Source organism: Akebia trifoliata, chromosome 10, assembly GCF_017979445.1.
Source record: "Akebia trifoliata isolate Shusen 1 chromosome 10, ASM1797944v1, whole genome shotgun sequence".
In the NCBI taxonomy this organism is placed as follows: Eukaryota; Viridiplantae; Streptophyta; class Magnoliopsida; order Ranunculales; family Lardizabalaceae; genus Akebia; species Akebia trifoliata.
This window is the reverse complement of record NC_141384.1, coordinates 9,901,236-9,909,523: the sequence shown is the minus strand read 5'-3', so window position 1 is coordinate 9,909,523 and position 8,288 is coordinate 9,901,236.

Genomic DNA, 8,288 nt, shown 5'->3' with positions numbered 1-8,288 from the left:
GCCCCTGACAAGCTTGGTATCCAAGCTGATTCCAAGAATCATGTTTCCAAGACACTAAAGCCATCATCTTCTCAACATCGAGATATTAGAAACAAGGGAGGAGGACCTAAGTAGAAGAAGAAAATGAACAAGTCAAGAACATTCAAACATTCAGATCTGGAGAACTTGGGATCATATCTAGAAAGACGAGCAAAATCACGAATCGATGAGCCTCCTATCGATGTAGTTGTTGTCGCTGCTACACCACAGAAGCCATCCATGATCAAGTTATCAGATACCTCACCAAATTATATGAAATCAACAAATTGTTCTAATGCGAGGAAGGAGCGGTCTCAGCTAACTCCTAAAAGTTCTAAAGCTAGTTATTTTAGGAGTCTGAAATCGAAACTTTCTTCTAGTTCTAGTCACAAACAATTGAGGACTTTAAGAAAGACATCTAGCTTAAAACCAGTGAGGACTTTAACAAAGACATCTAGTATGAAATCAGGAAGGCCTTCGATCAAGAAGAGTCTGAAGTTGCATATTTCTTGAGATTTATATCATACATTATAGAATGTATTTAGTTTAGATGGTACATATTAAAACCATATATTATAAATATTAGTTGAAAATTGAATATTTGAATAAATTAAAATTTTCTTTGTTATGTATCAGCATATCTGACACATGGGAAACAGTTAGTTTCTATTCATGTAAAATCTTATATTTCTTTGATATGGAAAAATAGTCTTCAAACAAAAAAAAAATTCTCGTAATTTGACACATAATTAATAACACTTGTGAGCCTATCTTCGAACGAGTACTTCTGAATTAAATTCTAGAGTGTTTCTTGAAATTATTTAGTATTTCTGTCAATTACTCATATTCATGTAAAATCTTCATGTTTTATTCCTATGAAGTCTTTTCATTTATATATTAATTTGTTTTTTTAATAGATAAGAGACTTCCATATATTAAAAAAAGGGAAGAAGATACTGGATTCTATGCAGGTTATGTGGGTGAGCATATTTTAGAATTAGCTTAGTAACTTTCTTAATACTTTGTTGGTTGTTAGGAATTTGTAAATTACATCAGCTTCATTGTTTGATTGATCTTTCTTTTTTTGATATTTGCAAGAATTTTTGTAATATTAGGTAATTTTTTAAATTATGACATTGTAAGTCTTTTTGTGTATAAATTAATGTGACAGAATCTTGAAAATAAAATAATTAATTTAAAAATAAATATAACTTTAGAGATCGGTTTTTATAAAAATCGATGTCTAAAGTAATGTCATAGGCATCTATTCTGATCACTTTAGACATCGGATTTTAACCGATGTCTAAAGTCTTTTTTGTACTATTGTTTGGTAAGTACTTATCGAATTGGTTTTGTAATGTTCAATAGATTGTTTTGTTTGATAGGTACTTATCAAAATTTATAAAACAAGTTCGATCTAAACCTAGTAAACAAAATCTCCAAGTTTTTTGATTCAAAATCATCATTTTGATATTTTAATAATGATTTTCTATCTTCCTTGATGATTAAATGCTAAAACAAAAAATAAAAAGTAAAAGAAATTTCAAAGAGATAAGATAACTTGAAAAAACAAATCCTAAAATCTAATCTCCATTTATTCAACCTCTCACAAAAGTCAGAACAAGAAAAAGTGAGTTTTGGCTTTTTTGTTCGGTAGGTGATGGTATGTGAAATAAACCAAGATGATAAGATAAAATGATAATTTGTTTTTTTTTTTTAATTCAAAAAGTCACTTAAGTAGGTGAAATTTGCCATTTCAATGTATGCAAATAGACCGACCCGTTTATGAATGATTGTCAAGTGTCTTTCTTTGAAGAACAAAAAGTCCATGGGCCAAGTTGATTATTGCTTTGGGCTTATTAAGTTAGGTGGGCCTAAAGCCCCCCACTCTTTATTTTGAGCATTTTACGAAAGAGTTGATTAGGGCATAAAAAGATGTTTCTAAGGCCCTATTTACATAGACTTTAAGGTTTAATAGTACATAAAATCCCCTTAATAGACATAATTCATTAATAGTCCATGATTATTATTATTTTTTAATAAAGTATTAATTTTTGGCCTAATTTCAATCATTTATTTGTGATGGATCAAAATCACGAGATTCAAAAAGATGAAACAGGATAATTAGAGAAGTGCATTACAATTCAAAGATCCATGACAAGATTACGGACCGAAGACCAAACCCATTGGGCCTACAAGAGCTGTAATATGGTAATGTCAGTAAGATTTCCTCGAGATTCGTAAAATATTAATGCAACATGATTTATGACATAATAAATTAGGGCTTAGACTCTTTGTAAAACAAGAAAGTATTCTGAATCCTAAAAATCCTAATATGGCCTCTATGAATAAAAGACCAGACAAGTGCTTTTAATTATCTTTTCCCATCTTCTCTTATTTTTTAGTTTTCAGTTTTTAGTCTATTTTCTGTTAAAGCTTTGTAAACAAAAGTTCTCTACCAATTTTAAACCAAAATTAATAAAAGAAGCATCACTTTCTTCTTAATCTCGTCTCTTTTTATTTTTATATAATTTTATCATTCTTGTAATGACTTGTGGCTAGATCTCCTTTAGAGAGGTCAATGAAGTTTGAGCAAGATCATCTTGGTTAATCTTATTTGTTTTTAATCATTCTTCAATGTTCTATTGTGATATCAATTTGTTAAGTAGTGATCATCAGATATAATATTTATTCATATGATTTGAATAGTTTAATCTTAGATCAGTTCAAGTTAAACTATGCCTTGTTAGAGATTTTATATTTGATCTTTTGATTTCATCTTATTAAATATCATCACAGAATTTAAATTACATATTTAGATTAATAGATTTCATCTTCTGATCTAATAACATTAGCTTTGTTGATTGGATTGAAAAAAATAAATAAATGAGATGGACTGCTTTTAGTGGATTCAACCGATTTAATTATTTACATTGTGATTCCTATTCTTGTTTATCCAACAATTATTCTTTTAACTATGATCATTTTAAGTTTGAAATTATGGATCAACGTTGTCTATGTGGATCGATACTTACTTGTCAAGGCTTATTATTTTGTTCTATATTTTTATTGATAATCTACATCGAACAAATTGGTGTCGCTGCCGGGGACAACGGTTTGATTCAATTTTTGAAAAAATCTTATTAGGAATTTTCGACAAATCTAAATTTTATTTTTTTTAAAATATTTTTATTATAATTGGAAAATTCTTATTAGGTATTTTCGACAAATCCGAATTTTTTTAAAAAAACAAACTATTTAAATATTTTTATTATGATTCTAAATCTATTAGGAAAAATAAAAATAATAAAATAACAAAATTTTACTGCGATGCTTAAGATCCTTTGGACAACATGGCAAAACTTCGAGATACACATTTATTTTGCTTTGCAGAAAACTTATGCACTTGTTACAAATCAAATAAAATATTTTATTTTAATTTTAGTTTTCTGATTTCATATGTGTCTGTTGTTTTCAGGACAAGGATTTAACATGGAATATTTGACTAAAGTTTTATTTGGTCACCCAGATCAAATTCTCCAACAAAAACTAGCATTACTTTTTCTTATTTTTATTTTCTCTTTTTTTCTTTTTAAGATCAAACTTGTAGTAAGTTTCTGTTCTAGTTGTAAATGAATATTTTTAACTTTATAATTTATCCAAGAAAGCTCGGAGTACAATAGTTTTACGGAAGGATGACAATAAGATGTAACTGTCTCAGCCCATTGGGTTTGTACACCAAGATTGGTGTCAATGGCCTGAGTTGACTCAACTAGTTCATCCCCTGTTCAGAATGGTAAGTAAGACTCGAAACCCCACAAAACTTTTGTTAGTGGATTTTTGTATTGTTTTTGGGTGAATTAATTACACACTTCGAATTGCACATAGTAAAAAAGGCACCTCCCTTACGAGGATGGCACGATAAGATAATAATCAGATTTCTTCGCTAATTTCTTATCCTAATAGACAATTGAATTCATAATCATCCAATAATTAATTAAAATTTGGGTAGATGTGACTTTAAGTCCTATCGAGCACAAAGTCAAAGCTAATTTAAGTTGCACTAACTGCACTTTTTGATTAAGGTTAGTGCCTAAGTAAAATCCTACCTCATTATATCTTGTTGTACGATAAGGATAAACTACGTCTATTCGAAATGATAAGATGATTTAAGAGTACCATTGCTTAGTATTGTGCACCACCTTTCATGTAGGGATTGAATTGTCTGACTTTGATCTTAGATAACTAAATTGGAGGCTTAGAATATCCCTTTGAAACAATGAGGAGTTGTCTAATCTATAGAAACTTATAAAACACTATTTGAATTCCTTCATTAATTCTGTGCGAGTCCATAATATATGGTAGGTAGGAGATCTCTATAAGAACCTCTTGAGCCATTTGATCTAGAGATCACAAGATCTCACCTACTCCCTAGGATTATGAGATATTTCAATTTGATACATAATCCTCAAATTCTTGACATAGATCATCAACCTATTCAGTTGCCTATCCCACATCAACCTATCATAAAAGAACAAAGAACCATCAATGAGTTGTTTGTACCTATCACAGTCACTCCATCTTCCTTGTATTGCCTTGCCAGCAATCAATATGGCACAATTCGAAATTAGGGCAATCATAATTGATATGCTCCCTAAATTTTATGGGTTTGGGAGTGAATAACCCTACAACCATATCAACAAATTCTTAACCTTATGTCAAACATTTAGAAATGGTTACCTGAATGAGGAAAGTATCAAGTTAAGGTTGTTTCATCTTTTCGTAGAGAATCATGCAGCAACATGGTTAAACTCCTTGGCCTCTAACTCTATCACCACCTGGCATGAGTTATCAAAGAAATTCATAGCCAAATTCTTTCTAATGGAAAAAAATCAAATAATTTTAAAATGCCATTCAGAATTTCAAGGGACGATCCGATGAAGAATTCTCTCAAACATGGGAGAGATTTAATGACATGCTTGTTAAATACCCTCATCATAGGATAGATAAAGCCTAGTTGGTCAAATTTTTCTATCGTGACCTCTCAACAACCCAATGTGTCCTATTGGAGTTAACGCACAAAAGCAAGTTTATGAATTAAACTCTCGATCAGGCTTACAAGTTCCTTGTTGAACTGACTGAAAGTGCTCGAAATTGGAACACCAACTTAAAAGAATTTGATAGAAAAGTGTAGACACCCCATTTTTGCATCCGCCTGACTTGGCGATTCGTCACCCGGTTGCTGTGGATTTCTAATGATGAGTACAAAGAACTCGAAAGCTTGAGAGAAGCATCCTTCCAATTCCTTTTGTTTTCTAATTATATTCCCTTCTTTCTCCTCGTCACGCGACATAGAATTACGCACGTTTAGGATCGCCACATTTTCTACCCGACTTAGCAAGCACGTACGCTTAGGCTCGCTACACATTTGGATAACTTAGAGACCTCGCTACGCTAGAAAAATCCAACATTGAAACTTAGAAATAATCATGTCGAAATTGAAAGAAATCTCACGTTAAAATTCGTAAAAATCTGCAAAAATTGACAAAATACCCCTCATGAATTTCGAACCTCCGAAAAATCTCGAAAGTACCTCCATTGCATTCAAAACATGATTTTGAGTTTAACGAAACCCAAATCGATGAAATCAGAGAAATTTATGAAAAATCACAAAATGACCGAAATGCCCCTCGATGTTCGACTCTTAGAAACCTTGACGCTTAGGAAAACATAATTAAAGAATTAAAAGGACTTCAAGCCAAAAAACCTCGAATAATCAAAATTAAATTAAAATCAATTAAAATTTATAATCAAATAAAAAATTTCAAAATAACCATTAAACTAAAATTAGAATTTAATTGACAACTTAAAATTTATAATCAACTTAAAATTCAAATTAAAATTCAAAATTAAATAAAAATAAATCAAGTTAACGGCTAATTAACCAATCCTAATTAAAAGCGAAACCCAACTAAAGTCAATCAATGAATTAAAAAAAATAAAAATCCAATCAAATTAAACAATACAATTACACAATTAAAATTAAAATTAAACAATTCAAATTTAAATTTAAAAATTAAAATTAAAATCAAGTGGCCGATTAACAATTAAAACTCAAATCAAAAATAAAAAAAAGAATTTAAACCAAACTCAAAATAAAAACTAATAAAACTCAAGATTAATAACTAATCAACCGATAAAACAAAATCTGAAATTGGCCAACCATGATTAGACAACAAGGAGCTACCAATAAAGTGAGTAGCGTGAGATCGCTACTCCCATTCTCCCAAAAGAAGGAAAGTGAGAGAACGTGTAAAAAGAAATAGAAATAAATCTATCAAAATAGAAACTCAGTTTCTATTTTAATGGATGGACGGTTTAACAAGGAGCTCTCGGCTCTCTCTCTTTCCCTTCGATTCATTCTCAAGCTCTGCAACAGCCCTCCCATCTCTCTCTTCTCTCCCCTCACGTCCTCTTGGACAACAACCAAAAGGAATAAAAGAAGGAAAAAGAAGAAGAAAAATGGAGAAAAAAACAGCAAAAAGGACTTCTTCTTCTCTATTGGACTGCTACCTCCTTCTTGGCTGAATTCTTCTCCAACGAGTTGGTCTTCCTCTTGCTGCAACCCATCTCCTGCACTGATGCCCATCCCACCTAACCCCTTTGCTGCTCCTTCATTTTTGAGAACTTGTTGTATCCATCAAACCTGCAACATTGCTGATCCACTCTCTAGACGTCCCTTCCTCCAACCGACCTCCTATCTCACGTCCTTGTTGAACTCACATTCTGCCCAGCCAAATCCTCCAGTTCTCAGCCCTCTTCTTCTCCGTTAAACCCACAACAACCCCACCTTCACTCACGTTCCACCATTAAAAGCATCATCTTCTTCACAGTCACCTCTTTACCATTAAAACCAGCCCTATATATTCACTCCATCTCTAATTCTCACTCATATTCTACCATTGCCACTACCCACCTCGTTACAGACCTCCATAGTCATTTTCTTTTCTTCTTGCTGCCATCATTAACACACTCTCACAGCAGCTCCTATCAACCTTCTCTATTATCGTCTTCTTCATCCTTCTCAAACCTCACAACAGCCTCGATCAATTGCCCACATCACCATCGTCTACTTCGTCGCTTACACAACAACATTGACACGTCCCCGACTAGATTTTCTCTCATCGGAATATTCTCTCTCATTTTTTAAGTTGTGCCTGCAGGAATCTCACGAAATTCGACCCTTGCAAGTGGTAAGTTCAGTTTTTTTTTTCTTTGTCTCTTCTTACGCCTCTTTAATCGTTATTCTATGTGTAGATTTTATTTATTAGTTTTAATTCGTAAATTCTCACGAGTCGACTCGCGGTTTTTTTGTATTCTTAGAAGTCCGAAATTTGTTTTTCTATCAAAGTGACACACGAGTCGACTCGCTATTTTTTTATGTGCTTAGAAGTTTCAAAATTGGATTTTTCTATCAAAGGGATGCGAGTCGACTCGCTGTCCTTTTATGTGCTTACAAGTTCTGAAATTTGTTTTTCTATCAAAGTGACACGCTAGTCGACTCGCTATTTTTTATGTGCTTAGAAGTCTGAAATTTGTTTGTCTATCAAAGTGACAGGCGAGTCGACTCGCTGTTTTTTTTTATGTGCTTAGAAGTTTCAAAATTGGATTTTTCTATCAAAGTGACCCGAGTCAACTCATTATTTTTCTATGTGCTTAGAGGTTTCGAAATTGGATTTTTTATCAAAGTGACATGGGAGTCAATTCACTGATTTTTGAGTATATAAGAAATTTAAAATTGATTTTCTCAATAAAATAGGTGCAAGTTGACTCACTGATTTTCATGTATATGCAAATTAATTCATCAAGCAGTTTACTAATATTTGCAACGTGTTCTTTGTTCAAAAAATTTTGGCATCTATATGAATGGTTGATTCCCTCATTGGCCCTATGTCATTAATGTTTTAATGTGAAATTTTGCACACGTTGGTTATTGATGCGTTGACATATTGATCTACCATGTGTTCGTGATTGAAAAATTGTTATGATCACAATTCCCATTTTTTGAGAGATTCGATTTTGGAACGTTCTAACTTTGAAACTTTATAATTTTCTAATTTGGAAAACTTTTTAATTATTATTTTCTACTTCGAAAAATTCATATTTGCCAATATCTAATTTAAAATTTGGTATATTCATGATTTTCTAATATGGATAATTTTGTACTTTCGAATTAGAAATCTCATAAAGTACCAATTTAGATTTTCCAT